This window comes from Peromyscus maniculatus, chromosome 1 (genome assembly GCF_049852395.1).
Source record: "Peromyscus maniculatus bairdii isolate BWxNUB_F1_BW_parent chromosome 1, HU_Pman_BW_mat_3.1, whole genome shotgun sequence".
Taxonomy (NCBI): domain Eukaryota; kingdom Metazoa; phylum Chordata; class Mammalia; order Rodentia; family Cricetidae; genus Peromyscus; species Peromyscus maniculatus.
The window spans coordinates 75,795,175-75,811,809 of NC_134852.1; the positions used below are offsets into that span (position 1 = coordinate 75,795,175).

At 46.4% G+C, this 16,635-nt stretch overlaps 1 protein-coding gene across 12 annotated transcripts in view; it reads left to right on the top strand.

Annotated features, from left to right (window-relative positions):
• Window positions 1-16,635, top strand: part of Apba2 (amyloid beta precursor protein binding family A member 2) — a 233,298-nt gene that overhangs the window by 110,961 nt on the left and 105,702 nt on the right. For 9 of the 12 annotated variants that reach the window (XM_015994740.3, XM_076544361.1, XM_015994739.3 and 6 more), the window contains one exon: window positions 4,518-4,571. The exons of 2 other annotated variants lie outside the window; for them this stretch is intronic. The gene's annotated coding sequence lies outside the window, so the exon portion shown is untranslated. The remainder of the gene's footprint in view (window positions 1-4,517; window positions 4,572-16,635) is intronic. One more of the 12 variants, XM_076544313.1, reaches the window with a different exon arrangement.

Here is a 16,635-nt window from a genome sequence, read left to right on the forward strand (position 1 = left end):
TGACACTGATTCTATGGTGTTTCCTATGGCAGGGTACTTGGAGGATCCTACTGTAAGTATGGGGATGGAGGAATCCATTGGCTTGAATTTACATGTCTTTCTGGTCGAGCTGCAAGGTCGACCATCGGCCACCTCTATCCAAAAACTAAAATCTGTGAGTAGACAGATCTCCTTGAGTGCAAAGTGTCTTAGCCCTGTGGGGAGACTTCTGCAGACTTAATTTCCAGCCTGAAGGTTGCAGAAGACTAGAAAATTGTTCTGATGATGACTGTAGGGTGGAAGGATGGGAAGCAGGCACTGTCTGATCACAAATGGCCAAGGAGGCCAACCATGCCAGACTCCCAGGGAGCAAGAAGGGAGAGGAAAGCGTGTTTGGGGGTGGTAGGAATGGCTGGACACCCCAGATGTGAAGAGAAGACCCAGGAACCGCAGCAGGCACACTGCTTCCTTGTGTCCTCTTAAGCCACTGGCAGGAGCTGGAATTTCCCGGTGACCCAGTTAACTAGAGAGAGAGTCACTGACCCTTCTGGCCTTCCAGGGCCTTCCCCTGGTCTCAGGAAGGTCCTGGAGAGGGCAGGAGAAACTGGTGGTGGTGCTGGGTCCACGTGGTAGGTGACCTTGCCTTTGAGTTGAAAGGCTGCTGGGAAATTGGGGGAGATAAACATAAAAAGAATGCAAATGAGTTGCATCGCAGTGGACAGGAGCCCTGGCTCCACCGCCACCAGGGATGGCTGAGCGGAGCCTATAAATAGACACTTGAAGCCTCGTTCTAAATTGAGTTCAGCTGTGGGCCCGTTTCCTCGCACGGAGAAGTATTTGTGTAAGGTATAACACACACCACCGTTTCCAAGCTGGAGGGTTTTGTGCTTTCTTAGGGACTCTATGTGGAGCAGGTGGGGGAGCACTGCTCCAGATGAACGAGACTCTGTCCTCCTCCTGGGCTTCTCAGGAGAGGGAGCGCTGTAGAGAGAGGCTCTCTAGGGAAGGAGGCAGGGGTAGTTCTCCCTGGGCAGGGAAGGGAGTCCCTGGACAGGTTCAGGGCTTCTCCCGGGTACCTCTGGTCAGAGGCAGGAGAGACTAGATCCAATGCACACAGGTCCTCCGCAGGCCCACAGGGAACTGTGATGATGCCAGATGGTCCAGAACGGGAGATGAGACACATGCTTCTGGGGTGGAGGGTAGCCTGTATGGTGGGCTGCGGAGGCTAGCTTCCTAGCCAGTCTTCTTGGGGAAGATGGGGGCGCTCACTCTTTCTCTCCACTGTATTACCATTTTCTATTATGCTAACTGACACCAAAGATGAGTACTTTTGGGGAAAAGAAGCTTCTTTTGGCTCTTGGTTCGGGAGGTCCAGAGTCTAGAGCTGCATCCTGGGATGGCTAACCTGCTCGCAGCAGCCCCAGGTGGTGCAGGCGTGGCCTCAAGAGGTGAACAAGACAGCAAGGGTCCTTGTGTGTTCAGATGTCCCTCCCTCTTCTGGTAAGACCACCAGGGGGAGTTGTGGGAGCTCAAGGTGGCGGGTCCTAGCCTGATGATCTCCTCCAACCCCTCCACCCATCCCCAAACACCATAGTCAGAATAAATTTCCATCTCTAAATATGTCACAGCAGAAACTAGACTCTGACACTAGTCTTGGAGAGGACAAGCTGTATTCAGACCTCAGCACTGGGTGACTAGTTTGGGGCCATAGAGCCACCTCCTTAACCAACTGAGGAGCAGGGGCACCATTTCCTGGTGTGCAAGTGAAGTGCCTTATCCAGGGAGCTGTAACGTGTATTCTATACACCAACTCCATAATCAGTTGATTTTGAAGGTTCCGGGGTGGCAAGCTTGTGCTGTGTGACAGGGAATATTTGATGGGAGCGTGGCTCCAGGGTTATTCTGGGGATCTGTTGGGTTTCACCTTCCCAAATGCCTTTCTAGCAGCTTTTTTTCTTTCACCTTATTTTCCTAATGTGTTTATTAATATGTATATATTCTATTGTCTCTCTCTCACTTGCTTCCTCCCTACTGGTTGTGAGTGTGTGTGTGTGTGTGTGTGTGTGTGTGTGTGTGTGTGTGTGTGTAGGCCAGAAGTGAACCTTGAGTGTTATTCCATAAGTGCCCTCCACCATGCTTTTTGAGATAAGGTCTCTCATTGGCCTGGAGCAGACCAGTGAGTTCCAGGGATGTGTTTAGCTCCACCTCCCAGTGCTGGGATTACAAGTGCAAACCACAGTTCTGTTTTGTTTGTTTTTTCTTGTTTTTTTTTTTTTTTTTTTTTTTGTTTATTTGTTTGTTTTTTAATGTGGGCTCTGGAGATGGGACTTGGATCCTCACTCGTGCTGTTGTTAAACACTTTGCCAACTGATCGATCTCTCGGGCCTCGATGGTCATTGTCTCCACCCTCACGCCGCTGCTGCACACTTTTGCTGATGCCCACATAGGAAGCAAGCAGCCCATACTGACTGCACTTTGGGAAGTGAGTGTGTGGTTGAAATGCCTCCTCGGAGGTGCTCACTTGGGTGTGATAAGGAGGCCTCTTCTGAGAGACAGAATCTGGAAGGCACTCACACGCTGCATGTGCACCAGACCTTTGGGAAGGACCTGCAGCTGTGTGAACCCCAGCGCCTGCCACCCTGGGGAAGGCACAGAGGCTAAGGGTCTACAGATCCCTTAACAGTCTTCTGGAGGATTCTCGTTATCTCTCCCTGGACCTGAGGCATTTGCACGGGCCATGTGGGGGCAGATGAACTTCTCCAACACGGGGAGAGCCTGCTGCTAAGGATGTCTGAGAACTGAGAGTCACCATCTGGCCTTGGTGTACATGTGATAATGCAAGTCCAGATCAGGCCTTTGTTCCAGAGCAGAAGCCATCAGCTCCCTGTGCTAGGAGCAAGACCCATTTCTTCCTCCCTAGTGAATGAAACTCCCCTGCCCCACGCCATGACCTCAGGCGCCACAGCAGGTCGAAGGTGACTTGCCCATCCTGTGTGGCTGCCTGTGAAGCCTCTGCCCTGGGCCTTCTGTCTTGGAAGACCTCAGGATGAGGCTTTTAAAAAGGGAGCAGAGGGGCTGAGGATATGGCTCAATGAGTGATGTGTTTGCCCTGCAAGCATGGGTTTGGACCCTTGGGCACCCAAGTAAAAATCTGGGTGCAATGGCCTGTGCCTGTAACCTCAGTTCTGGGAGAGCAGAGACTAGGAGGATATCTGAGGTTACTGGTTAGCCAGTCTAGCTAGTTAGTGAGCTCAGAGATCAGAGAGACTGTCTTAAAAATAAGAAGAGTAACTGAAGAACATGCTTGATGTTGGCTTTTGGCCTTCACATACATGCACAAATGCATACACACATGTGGGAGCCCATTCTCGGGTTCCTTGTGGCTTTACTCAGCAGGTCCGAATAGAGGATGATCAGGACCACGGGCCTGAGTGCAGGGGTCTGAGATGGTCTGCACTTGGCTGTGCTGGGGGAGGAGGTCTTTTGCTCCACCCCTTGGCGTCTCTATAAAAACCCTGGGCCAGAGACAGTCGGGGCCCATTCTAGGTTCCAGGCCCTCTCGAGGCTATCCTTTATTTTCTATCTGTTTATCTCTGCAAGATTCTCCGCTATAAATCCTTCTATCTAATATTTCCTGCTGATTGCACTCAAGAAAACTCTGGGGAACTGTGAGGGTGGTGGGTAAACGCCCCCCACATACATACAGACACACCCATATAGACATACACATGCAGAGACACATACACAGAGACACACACAGACACACATATACAGAGACATACAGACACACAGATACACACAACACCATACATACACAAAACGAAAAGAAACAGAAAATCCTTCATAATTTCATCCTGCTTTAGCTGTAGCATATGAAGAAGGGGATTAGGGGCAGTTCTGAGGACATTCGTTCCTTCCTGATCCAACCCAAGGTCTGGTCTTGAACCTCTCAAGTCTGTTGACTTCCCTCCTCAGCTTTCATTTGTGAAGGAAGCAGTCTGTTTGAGGGAGATGGAGGGCCCCTGTCCTCTTTCTGGTTCTCTAATGAACCGCCATGGCCAGGAGGGAGGGCTGAGACCCTTGACAGAGAAAGTGAGTGATGTCCTTTCTCTTCCTTTAATAACGCTTCGCTTCATTGTCTTCAACCCTTGCATAGACCCCAGCCGTCTTTGAAAGTGTCTCAGAACAAGGGTTCTGCACCAACCACTGGGGTCAAGCTTTGTTGTGGGAAAATGAATATTCATGAGGTCTTTGAAGAGCTTCATTAATATGCAGGTAGTCTCTCCTTCTAGAATGGTACATAAGCCATCATTATTTGCCCAACACGTTTTTTCTTAGGGAAATAATTATGCAAGGAAACGGCTAAAGAAACATTTTAATTATTTGTTTAGGGTATTTTCTATCATCCTATTCATTCACTTTTGCAGGTGATTCAAAGTCTCTCATTTAAATTTGTGCGTGTGGAAGAGCCCTATATTAGCATCATTGTCATTTCTGAAAACTAAGTCATTTTTTCTGCTCCTTCTGCTTTATTCCAGGAAGACTGGATCACCAGGAGGGTTTTCAGGACATTATCAAGGCACTCGTTTTTGGTAAGAAATCAGAGGCGGTCTTGCATGGAGTAGAAGTGGTCTTGCTTGGAATTACTTCTTGCTTCCGTCACATGGAAACTGGGATTGCCTTGGCAGAGGGATGCTCCACCATAGCAGATGGACCAGTGCCATGCCCATTTCCAGGGAAATGCATGGGTAGAGTTCAATGCTCCTGAGCACAGACCTTTGAAGCTGGTGTTTGACTTGACTGCAAAGGCGTGGACAGACCCTGAGCTCACCGTTGATCATTTACTTTGCCTGGAACTAGTCCTTGTCCACCAACCCATGACAGTAGCAATATGCACAAACCCTATTGGTCCTTTCTCTCTCAGACTGGTGTTCCTCTGAACTCTTGTCCTCCCAGAGAGTCCTATGTATTAAAGGTTGAGATTAGCAGCCGACCTGTCAGTATCCAACACAGATGACTGCTATAGCTCCAGTGTCCTCAGTCTGAAAATTAGACATCCCAAATGTGGTTGAATCAAGTTAGCTTTTTGAACATGAATATGCAAAGTCCCGGGGTCAATCTCTAACATTGCAAACAAATAAACAATAAAAGCAAAACCCCTAAACAAGACAAAAATATAACAGCGATAGCACACAAAGCCAAAAGTCTATTGAACATTCCCATGTCTAAACACTCGGAAATCATAAGCAATTCTAGTCCTGAGCAATTTGGATAAGGGTTAGCCCATCTGCAGTCTGCTTTGAGAAGTCAGCCATTGTGAAATTCTAGGAAGCCAAGCACAAGACAGCTAATTTAGATCGGAAAGAGGACTCTTTAGCCAGGTGGTTCCAGGTTGCCATCTGCCTGTGCTTGCCCTGTAGGACCTGCAAGACGGAGCTTGAGGCTAGCCATGTGTTTGCAAAGAGGAAGGTGGAGGAGGAATTCTGGGTAGCAAGGGACCTGGCTTATCTTCCTGGGCCAGAGCTGCACCAGCTGGCCTGGTTGTGGGGAACCTGGGGTGTGTTTGGAGAGCAGGGAGCAGAGGTGAGGGTTATTAAGGTCAGGAAGCTGAGCAATACACTGTCTCTGTGTCCTGACCCAGAGCCCTCAGAGCCTCTACTCAGCTCTATGACTCCCCCTGGACTCATGAGGAGGAACAACAGCTGTACTAGGATGCAGTAACCATGCTACATCACTCAGAGGGAGGTGATGGCTTGTGGTGTTCAGAAGGAGAGGGAAACATTGCATGTCCTACCTGCGGGAGCTGGGTGGCAGTTCTGAAGATGAAGAGAAGACTAACCAGACCAAGGGTGGGATTCTGGAGGTCAAGGCTACCTTCAGAAGCACCACTTTGCCTTGCTCTGGGTAGCAGAGGTCCAAGGGTCATAAACAGTGAGGGTTTATTGTTGTTGTTGTTTGTAAAGCAAGGTGACTATTCACTTCCAGCATCTGCCTTGTGTTTGAGGGGCTGCTCAGACAGCTGGTGCTGTGCACAGGCAGGAATTCCTGTGCAACACACTGGGCGTGTTCTTGTCACAAATGTCGTGGTTAGATTGTGTGGTGACTTTCGGCTGTGGCATATTCCTAAGCAGTTAGGAGTTGTAGAGCACTCAGAGCTTTTCCAGGGGACAAGGTGGAGCTTTTCTCTGGCTTCTAACAGGTCTTGGCTGAGTGTTTCTGAATTCATTCTCTGTCATCTGTTTTTACATACACTGTGGATTTACCCCATGCTCTCCATGGGCTTTTCCCATCTCATTTGATTTTGTGCTAAGAGTTGTGCACACGTTTCACCCTTAACTTCAAGACATACACTGGCCTTTCTCAGCTCTGAAAATGATAGAGCATTTAGGGGCCAGGTTCTGTAAAGGGGCAGGGCTTTGTTTGTAACTTGCAATGGGGTCAGCTTGTGAAGGGTGGCCTTAATAATGAGGATGCAGCCTCATAAATTGTAGTGAAATTCTAATCCTGTGGAACCTGGGTCATGCAAACAGTACATCCCTCCCACCCTCCAGGAATTATCCACTGTGAAACTGGTGCCTTAAAGTCTTCCAGAATGAAGTCCAGGTATGTTGCAGTCAGCTGGAGCCGTGGGATGGTTCAGTTTATACCTCTAAAACACAAGGTATTTTTTTTCCCCTTCCGAGCCTACAAAAAGGCCTGATGGGATTTTCTGTGTCCCATTTTCTGTGATATACGGATAGAGGATCTGTACCAGTTGCAATAGCCAAGGCCCCTCCCAAGCACTCTTACTATCAGCAGTATGATAACCCATCATTTAAGTGAATGTGCTCATCATCCTTCCTTACAGTGTCCCTGAAGAAAAGCATATTCCTTCTTAGAAAGAAAAGTGGTGATGAAATGGATATTTTTAAATGTCAATTATGCCAGAATGAATCTCTGCTCGGAGAGCCGCAAAGAGAAGCAGAAGTCTGGCTTTATATCTTTTCCTGCTGCAAATGGAGCCATTTTATAATCTCAGAATACTAATGCCCATGGTGTGCCTGGTGTCTTATAGTAGAATAACCTTATAAATGTGCTTCAGCTGGCCGTAAAAGTTTGAGATCCTTTTCTGTCCCCCCCCAATAGTCAATTTGTAATCCTCATTATTTTGAATATGCATATTTATAGAATGCATGGAGACTAAGATCATGAACTCAGCGGTTACCCTGAAGGATCACTGAGAAGTGGGTAAACTGTACGTAAATCATGGAGGGCTCAGCGCAGATGAGGTGTTGTTGAAATCATGAAGATGCCTGGCTGGTGTAACTGCTGCTGCCCCAGCATAGACATGTGTCAATGCTGTGTGAAACCTTGCCAACCGTGTTTGAAAACAACAACAACAACCCCCAAACACAGGGCCAGGACACTAAGAGAAGAAGATGGCATTGGGCCTGGGCTGTGCGTTCCTGATGGGATGCTGCCATGATTGAGGCTGTGGTATTTGTGTGGAGAGAGACAGAGGCACAGGAGACACACAAAATGACTCTATGCTAAGACTTCATATGTGTAGGAACCTGGGACAGGATAGAGCTATGTTATGGTCCCAGAGGAAATGATTCCACCGGGTATTTTTTCTATTGTTATGGTGAGATACCTGTCTTAGCTACTTCTCTGTCCATATGATAAAATACCATGACCAAGGCAACTTGTAAAGGAGAGCATTTAATTTGGATGGCAGTTTCAGAGGGTTAGGATTTATGGTGACTGGGTGAGGAAGGAACAGCTGAGAGCTCACCCTTGATCACAGGCGTGAGGCAGAGAGAGGTAATTAGGAATGAAGCGGGCTTTGGAAACTTCAAGGCCCACTCCCAGTGACACACCTCCTCCAACAAAGTCTTACTTCCTAATCTTCCCAAACAGTTCCCCCAACTGTGGATCCAGTGTTCAAACATAGGAGTCTGTGAGGACCATTCTCATCTACCGCAATACCTAAGATAAAAGCAACTTAAAGGAGGGAGAATTCATTCAACCTCATGGCTTCAGAGGTTTCTGTCCATTGTGGTGGGGAGGTGGGGGAGGCCATGCAAGTCCAGTTCATGTTACGGTGTTCATGGAGTGGAGAAAGTACCAGAAGCATTAGTTTAACCTTCAGAGACCTATCCTTAGTAACATTCTAGTCTTTCGATTAGACCCCCAAACTCCTGAAGTGTCTACCACTTTAAGGAATAGTGACTCTAGCTACAGGCCAAACATTCAACGCACAAACTAGTGGGAGATGTTTCATATTTAAACCATGACATGCAGGACAACTGATGGGTTATGTAGGAAAAGGTAAGGTGAGATTGCGTATTATAGCTTACATGAGTGTATGTCCATGGAGTAGAAGATCTGTGTATGAAGAATAAAAGGTAAAAGTACATGGAAGAATTTTTCTCTCTCTCTCTCTCTCTCTCTCTCTCTCTCTCTCTCTCTCTCTCTCTCTCTCTCTCTCTCTCTCTCAAAATAACAATTACATGTAAGTAAACATTTTAAAGAGAACCAAGAAAGAGATAACAGAGTTTGAAAAATGGGCAAATAGCATGAAAAAAGCCTAAACGGCTTATAGACTAATGAATACTTCCTGTCTTCAATTGGGGAATTGCCAAGTTAGATAATGAGATACCAGTGCATACGCATATTTTGGCAGATTAGGATAAACCGAGGGATGAGCAAGGGGGGAGGTGTTCATGCCTTACTTATCAAGGGCAGATTGGTTAAAAGCCCCTTCAGACAGCAACTGCACAGCTTACAAAAGGAACATTTGTGGAACGCTGTGATCCAAACATTCCACTCAGGTATATATGTTTTTTGTTAGCCATGAATTAGTCAGAGTTTTCCAGAAAACCAGAAGTCATGGGATCAATCTCAGAATCTGTCAGTGTATTAATCTATCATTAGTGTCTTAGGATTTACTATTGGTGAGTTTATTATTTTATAGTTATTGGCTCGTATGTAATGAGGTCCTGGGATCTGCCTGCACAAACTGGAGATCCAGCAGAGCCCATTGGCAGGCACACAGTCCCAAGAGCTAGAGTGCTGAGTGCAGCTTCCTGCCCAGGCCCAACAGCCTCATAGCCAGAGTCCAGAGGACAGGACACAGGTGTCCTGGCTAAGAAGTCATGTAAATGGCAGATTCTGTCACCTCTTTATTCTAGTCAGGCCTTCCCTGGATTGTTGGAGGTCCCCTAACCCTGGGAGGCACATCTGCTTTACCCAGCCCACCAGTTCAAATGGACATCTTCCCAAAATACCCTAAGAGAGGGAGCCAGAATGCACTATGGTTAGCCAGGTGTGGCCCAGTGAGGCTGGCACACAGACATAACCATAGGTCACAATGAACATTTTTTTAAATAAATTAAAACAAAATAGAAGAGACCAGGGCTCATTCTGCATGAGAGAATGTCTTTGTTAGTGTTATGGTTCTAGAGGTTTGGGAGGCAGAGAAAAAGAACAGTGGTTAAGCCTGACTGGTGTGTGTCCTTGGGTCTCTGCCTCAATGTTCTCTACACTTTGTTCTGTTTATCTCATGATCCTGATGGAAGAATAGGTTGTCATAGGACCGGGGAGACAGCTCAGGTGCTAAAATGCTTGCCTTGCAAGCCTGGGCACAGGAGTTTGACTCCCAGCACCCACATACATACTGGGTGTGGTGGCACATGCTTAAATTAACAGCAGCATTGGGGAGGTGGAGACAGGTGGATCCCTGGGGTTTCCAGCTAGCCCAGTGAGCACCAGCCCTGTGGGAAACTTGGTATCAATTAACAAGGTAGGGCTGCCAGATGACCTGAGTTCAATCCTGGGACCCACATCTCAGAAGCAGCAAAGCCAACTCCTCAAGTTGTCTTTTGACCTCCACCCGCTCACTGTGGCACTTGTGTCTATACATCCATACAAATACACACAAATAAATGTAATCAAGTAACTAAAAAATAAAAACGATCAAAAATGCAGGCAGATGGCACCTAAGGAGTGATACCCGATGTTGACTTCATGTGCGTACATACCTGCCCGCACATGCACACATACAGAGGACTATGTGTGCATGTGAGCCCCCCACCCCGACACACATACAAAAGAGAGGTTGTGGTAGCACCCATAGGTGGCACTCCTTCCTGCTCTGTACTCTTGTGTCTTTTTGTACCACCTTGCTTTCATCCTCTAGGGCCCCACTAACCGGCTGAATCCCTGGCCTCACCTTTTCCCAGATGGTCCTGGGTTTGTCTCTTCCTTGCAGTGTTGGGATTTCTCGGGAGCCAGGCTGTGCTAACTGACCTGGCCCTGTGTTTTCAGCGGCTGCATTTCGGGCTGCCTTGGGCCATGCATAGCTTATCCATCTCTCGTGCGCTTCTGAACCTCTTCCCGAACAACTCACGCTTTTGGGTGTTGGCTGGAAGTCTGACCCCACAGCCCTGATGTTCTGCTCCTCGTGTTGGTGTGGATTCCTGTCACCACTGATCCATGCCCATAGCCCAGTCCTCCGTGGGTAATGGATGCTCTGGAAATAAGGGATCATTATTTAATTCTAGTTTCTTAGACGTCCAGAAATGCATTTTCCGACTCTGCTAAGTGGGAACCCAGGGAACCAAAGGCAAATGATGGAAGCACTCTGATACTGAGTGTCCCCTGGAGGAGGCTTAAAGGAGACGCCTGATTGTTTGTCCTCAGATTCAGAACGTGTTTTCAAATATTTGGAAACTTCTACTCTGACACCGACATTTTTTTTAAAGTTGCCTTAAGAGAGAGAGAGAGAAAAATCACCAACACCCGCTTCAAGAAGATGAAAAGTGTGCTAAGGAAGCAGCACAGGGAACCGCAAGTAGGCTAAGCCCAACATAATTAGTGTGATTAAATTGAAGGAAGTCCGCCTTTTCTGCATGTAATTTTTTATTAAGGATATTCAGATCAGGTTAATTATGTCCAATTCTAATTAATGATAGCAGTATGCAAGCAGGCTTTCCCCAGCTGTATTCTGTGGAGTCCCCTGTGATAGTCCTGAATATAGTCCACATATCCCCCCGCTGGGCAGTCCCCAAGAGTCCTGTTTAATAAAGGCCTTGGGAAGTTTGGCAGGAAAGAAACCCATCTAATTTGATCAAACTTACCTCTCCAAGCTTGTTTCTACCATGTGCTCTTGGTTACTCATGAAATTGTTGAACTATACCACACCTTTGCTTGAACCAGTAGATAATGGCCAGTAGGGACCCATGTGGAGAGACTCCCCATTTGTGTGTGGGGGTGCCAGCAGTTGAGCTTTGGAATGAGCTGGAGTCATAGAGGGTAGGTGGGATTCTTGGTCTGCCAGTCAAGGCTCAGCCAACAGGTGAAGCAGGGATGGCTTTTAAGAGACTGCAAGGAAGCAGCTTATGTGGTGGTGTAGCCTTTACAGGCAGGCCTGAAATCCGCAGGGAAGGCTTTGAGGAAGGGTTGCTGAAGCTTCATGCACGGGCAAAGCTGCACTTCGCAGGCAGACCATCTTCCGAAAGGATGCCTCTGCTCTGTGTTATGGTCATTCCATGAACTGGGAGTGGTGCTACTTGGGAGAGATTAGGAGGTGTGGCCTTGGAGTAGGTGTGGCCTTGTTGGAGGAAGTGTGTCACTGGGGGTGGGCTTTGAGGTTTCAAAAGCCTAAGGTAGACCAGGCAAGCCCCAAAGCTCTTTCTTCCTGCTGTCTGAGGATCCTGATATAGAACTCTCAGCTCCTGCGGCACCATGCCTTCCCGCATGCTGCCAGACTTCCCACCGTGCTGATAATGGACTAACCATCTGAAACTGTAAGCAAGCCGCCAATGAAATGCTTTCTCTTATAATAGTCATGTTGGTCACGGTGTCTCTTCACAACAATAGAACAGTAACTAAGGAAGAAGTTGGCACAAGGACTGAGTTATTGCTATGACAGGCCTGACACGGTTGCTTGTTGGCAGAAGGTGGATTTGGGGACTTTGGATTAAGAAAGGAGTTGACACTTTAAGTGGAGGTTAATAGGCCATACTAATAGGAGCATGGAAAACAGTGGTGGTGAGAGCATTGTAGATTATGATGGCCCAAAAAGGTTTCAGAGGGGAATAGTATTAGTAAGTGGCCTAGATACATCCTTGTGATATTTTAGCAAAGAATGTGGCTGCTTTTTGCTCTGTCTTAAAAATCTTCCTGAGGCTAAGTTGAAGAGTTTTTGATTAATGGCTTTGCTAGAGATTTCAAAACAGTCTAGCATTGACTATGTGGTATGGTTATTAGTAATCACTCTCAGGCAGATCTATAATAAAGAGGAGCAAGCTAAGCAAGGAAAAATACAAAAAGGACAGTTTTGAGGGGAAAAGGAGCCCCAGGAAGTGTAATGAGCTAAGTCCTGTGCTCAAGGAGATAACATGTTTAAAGAAAAGGTTGATGCTAAATGGAATAATGGGAGTGGTGACCTCAGGGCAAGACCCCACCCAGCTAAGCTTCCAACTTCTGAAAAGGAACTAAAATCTTCAGCAGTGAACAAGATCACCATGATGTATCATGTCCAACTTTAAAAGTCTCATAGCCCTTAACAATTTCAAAGCCATTCGAAGTCCAAAGTCTCTTTTGAGACTTTCCTAGTTTTGTGTCTGTAGCTGTGATTAAAACACTGACAGAAAGCAACTCAGGGAGGAAAGGGTTAATTTCATCTTATACTTCGCAGTCCCACAACTGAGGGAAGCCAAGGCAGAAACTCAAGCCAGGAGCTTGAAGCAGAAATCATGGAGGAGACTGATTGCTTACTGGCTTTACTCCTGGGCACACATACAGCTACCTTTCTTAAGTAGTCTGGGCCCACTTGCCTGGAGATGGTACTGCCCACATTGGGTTGGACCCTTTGTCATCAGTAAGTAATCAAGAAAATGCCCCACAGACACGCCCACAGGTGAGTCTGATGGAGGCAGTTCTTCAGTTGAGGTTTTCCCTTCCCAAGTGTGTCAAATTGATAACCAGGAGTATCCCCGTTGTTTGACTTTCTTTTGGGACTGCTGCCGGCTCACAAAAACTGACACAGAGAACTCTTATTAATTATGACAGCTTAGCCTTTAGCTTAGGCTTGTCCCCAACCAGCTCTTTCAACTCAAATTAACCTGCTTTTATTAATCTACAATTTTCCATGTGGCTTGGTTACCTCTCCTCTGTACTGTATGTCTGACTTGATCACCGGTGTCTCTGAGAGCCTTGGTTCCTTCTCTTCCTCCTCTCTCTCCCTGGAAATCCCACCTATCCTCTCCTGCCTAGCTATTGGCCATTCAGCTACCTATTAAACCAATCAGAAGGTACTTTGACAAAGATACATCTTCACAATGTATGAAAAGATTATCCAACAATATACCCTTCACAGGGACTGAAGACAGTCTCTTCACTCTGAGCCCCTATTTAAAAAAAAAAGGACAGCAAAAAACAAGTTACATACTTTCAATTCATTAATAGCATAAAGATTACCACTCAAAAGGGGAATGAGAGCATAGCAAAGAAAGTTCAGTTTATAGCAAGACCAAGACCTACCAGGGCAAACATCAAATCCTACAGCTTCATGTCTGGCATCTGGGGCTTGTGATGGACTCATCTGGGATCCATACACTGGGACACCTTGCCTTCCCCCAGCCCAGCTGCCTACAGTACAAGAAACCTCTCTCTTGGGACAGATTCACTATAAGCTTGAAAGTTTCTTCTCATGACATCTATGGTCCTGACATCTTCAACTTTTTGGGGTCTCCACTGCAATTTAGGTATCCCCGTTCCAGCGTCATGCTCTCTCAGGGCCTTCTTGCAGAGAACCTGACACTGTTACAGATAGCCTGGGTTCAATGGCTTTCTGGAAAATTTAGTTCAAGCCTCCATTTCACTCTTGCATCTCTCAGGCCTATCAAACCAGTACCACATACATGACAGTATGTAGTTCTGCTTCCAGTCTGACCTCTTGGGCCACAGTTGCAGAAGCCTGTATATTTCTTTGAGACTGACCCTGGGGATACATTTGCCTACATGCTTGCATTTGAGCAGGGAACCCCTACAAGTGGTAGTCTTAGTTTAGACTCTTTTAAATTGGTTTTCATTTTACCAGTAGGACCCTTTAATGGGTGAAGTCTTTCCCTCAGGATACCTTTCCCTTTGTCCTAGTGCAGAGCAGGAGGTGTTTATATTTTAATGATGCTAATTGCTGACGTTAATGCTGCTTACAACCCGCCTCGACTGGGCCTATAAATTTTTCCTTGCAAACTGTACACTTATAGCTCCATTCCACTCACTCTCCTTCATTGTAAACCCAGATAAATCCAATGTGCAGTGCCCATGCCTCAGGCTAAATGCTATTCCATTTTAAAAATTTCTCTACCAAACAGCTGGGTGGTTGTGCAGGCCTTTAATCCCAGCACTCGGGAGGCAGAGGCAGGAGGATCTCTGTGAGTACGAGGCCAGCCTGGTCTACAAAGCGAGATCCAGGAAAGGCGCAAAGCTACACAGAAAAACCCTGTTTTGAAAAACAAAACAAAACAAAACAAAAATTTTCTCCACCAAACAAAGCCGTCCCCAAGGTGTCAGGACAGCGGCAGGATGAATTGAGATTCTTTTCTAGAATATAAGGTGAATGGCCTCTATTCCCCACTCCTGATGGAGTCCTCATTGCCCTCTCAAGCCTTCTGAGCTAGACCCCCCTCTGCCGTACCCTTGGAGCTCTGTCTTTGGACTCCATTCACAGCACTCTGGAGATTTTCTAGTCCGGCGTTTCAAACTCTTCCACATTCCTCCTGCAAACCAGCTCTGAAGGCCTAAGAACCGCATGGTCAGGTTTCTCATAGCAACTGTCCCACCCTTCGTACCAGTTTTCTGTATTTGTTATCTTTTTCATTGTTTCGACAAAAGCAATGAGAAAGGAAGCAAGGGTTTATTTTGACGTGAAGTTTGAGGGCCCGGCCTCTGTGGTAGGGAAAGTGTGGTGGCCGGTGGCTCCATGGTAGCAGGAATGCACGCCTGGGACTCCTCACATGTGACACCTTAAGAAGCAGAGAGTGGACAGGCTGTAACATCTCAATGACTGCCCCCAGCGGCCCACTTGCTGCCGTGAGGATCCAGCACTTGAATGGTTCCATAGCTTTGCAGACAGGCCTCCAGCTGGGGTTCAAGTGTTTAAACGCTTGAGTCCATGGGGAACATTTCCCCTTCAAACCACAACCGCCGCCACACCCAAAGGTTCCTAGAATCCTATCACCATGTGGTACTTTTGCTAATTACTGAATTTTAAAATAATGGATGTACTATTTTGGGACAACGTCTTTCAAACTATGCTGTACTTATGAGTCATCCACTGGTATTGAGTGTGACTTGTAATTTACTGAAGACTGCAGTTCTAAGGTTACATGGTATAGATAGACAAGAGTTTATGTTTTCTTCATTTGACAGACACAGGACCTTTTCCATTTTGTGGACATTATTTCTCATAGGAATATCCTTGTATGTTGGGTGCACATGCTTGGATTTCTAGGGAGTATCTCTCTAGGGATCAGCTGGAAAGGCTGTGGGATCTGGATGGATTTGTGTTTCAGTGAACAGGACTAATCCATTTTCTGAGGTAGTTGTTCCAACTTCCACGTTCAGCTAAGTGTAAGAGTTGAGTTTGCCTCACATCTTGCTACTAATTGCTGTTGTCAGTTTTAATTTTATATCTGGAAGATGGGTAGTGAGATCCTGTAGCTTAAATTTGCATTTCTCAGAATACTAATGGAGTTAAATATCCTTTTAGAATCTTCTTTATTGTTTTTGGAAATCTCACTTGAAGTTGCTGTGTGGGGACCTTGCTCCTTTTTCTGCTGGCTTTTCCCTTTAAGTACTTCGTTGGAGTTCATATATCCAACATGTTTAGCCTATGTTACATTTATATGTTGGAGACATTTTCTTACATGCTTTCTGTCTTGGTCTCAAAGGTGGTTTTTGATGAACAGAAGGCCAAGTTATCAGCCTTGTAATTTAAGTCAGTGTGACAAATGTCCTGTTCAGGATATCTGTACACACTCCAAAGCCTTGAAAGCACGCTGCAGTTAACTAGTTCACTGACTGACTAACTGCAGCAGGCTTTCCTGGACCACCAGTCCCCAAACCATGATGTGAAGACTCATTAATTTATGACTGTTCAGCCTTAGCTTAGGCTTGTTTCTAGCTAGCTATTTTAACTTAAATCAACCCATTTCTGTTAATCTATATGCTGCTCTGAGGCTCGTTTGCCTCCCCCCTCTCTCTCCCTCTCTTCCCTTCTCTTTTCTCTCTGCCTGCCAGCCCCACCTATCCTTCCTCTGCCTAGCTATTGACTGTTCAGCTTTTCATTAGACCAGTCAGGTGTCTCAGGCAGGCACAGCAACACATCATTACATAGTTAGACAAATATTCCACAACATAAACAAATGAAACACATCTTTACTTAGTTAAACAAATATTCTATTCCACTGCAACTACTTAATGCATATGGGTGTTTTTCCTGCACGTATGTTCATATGGAGGACCGAAGAGAGTACCAGATCTCCTGGGACTGCAGTTATAGTCGGTTGTGAACCACCATGTGGATGCTGGGAATCAAACTCAGATCCTCTGGACGTGCAGCCATTGCTCCTAATTACTGAGTCACCTCTTCAGCCCCTGTCGTTC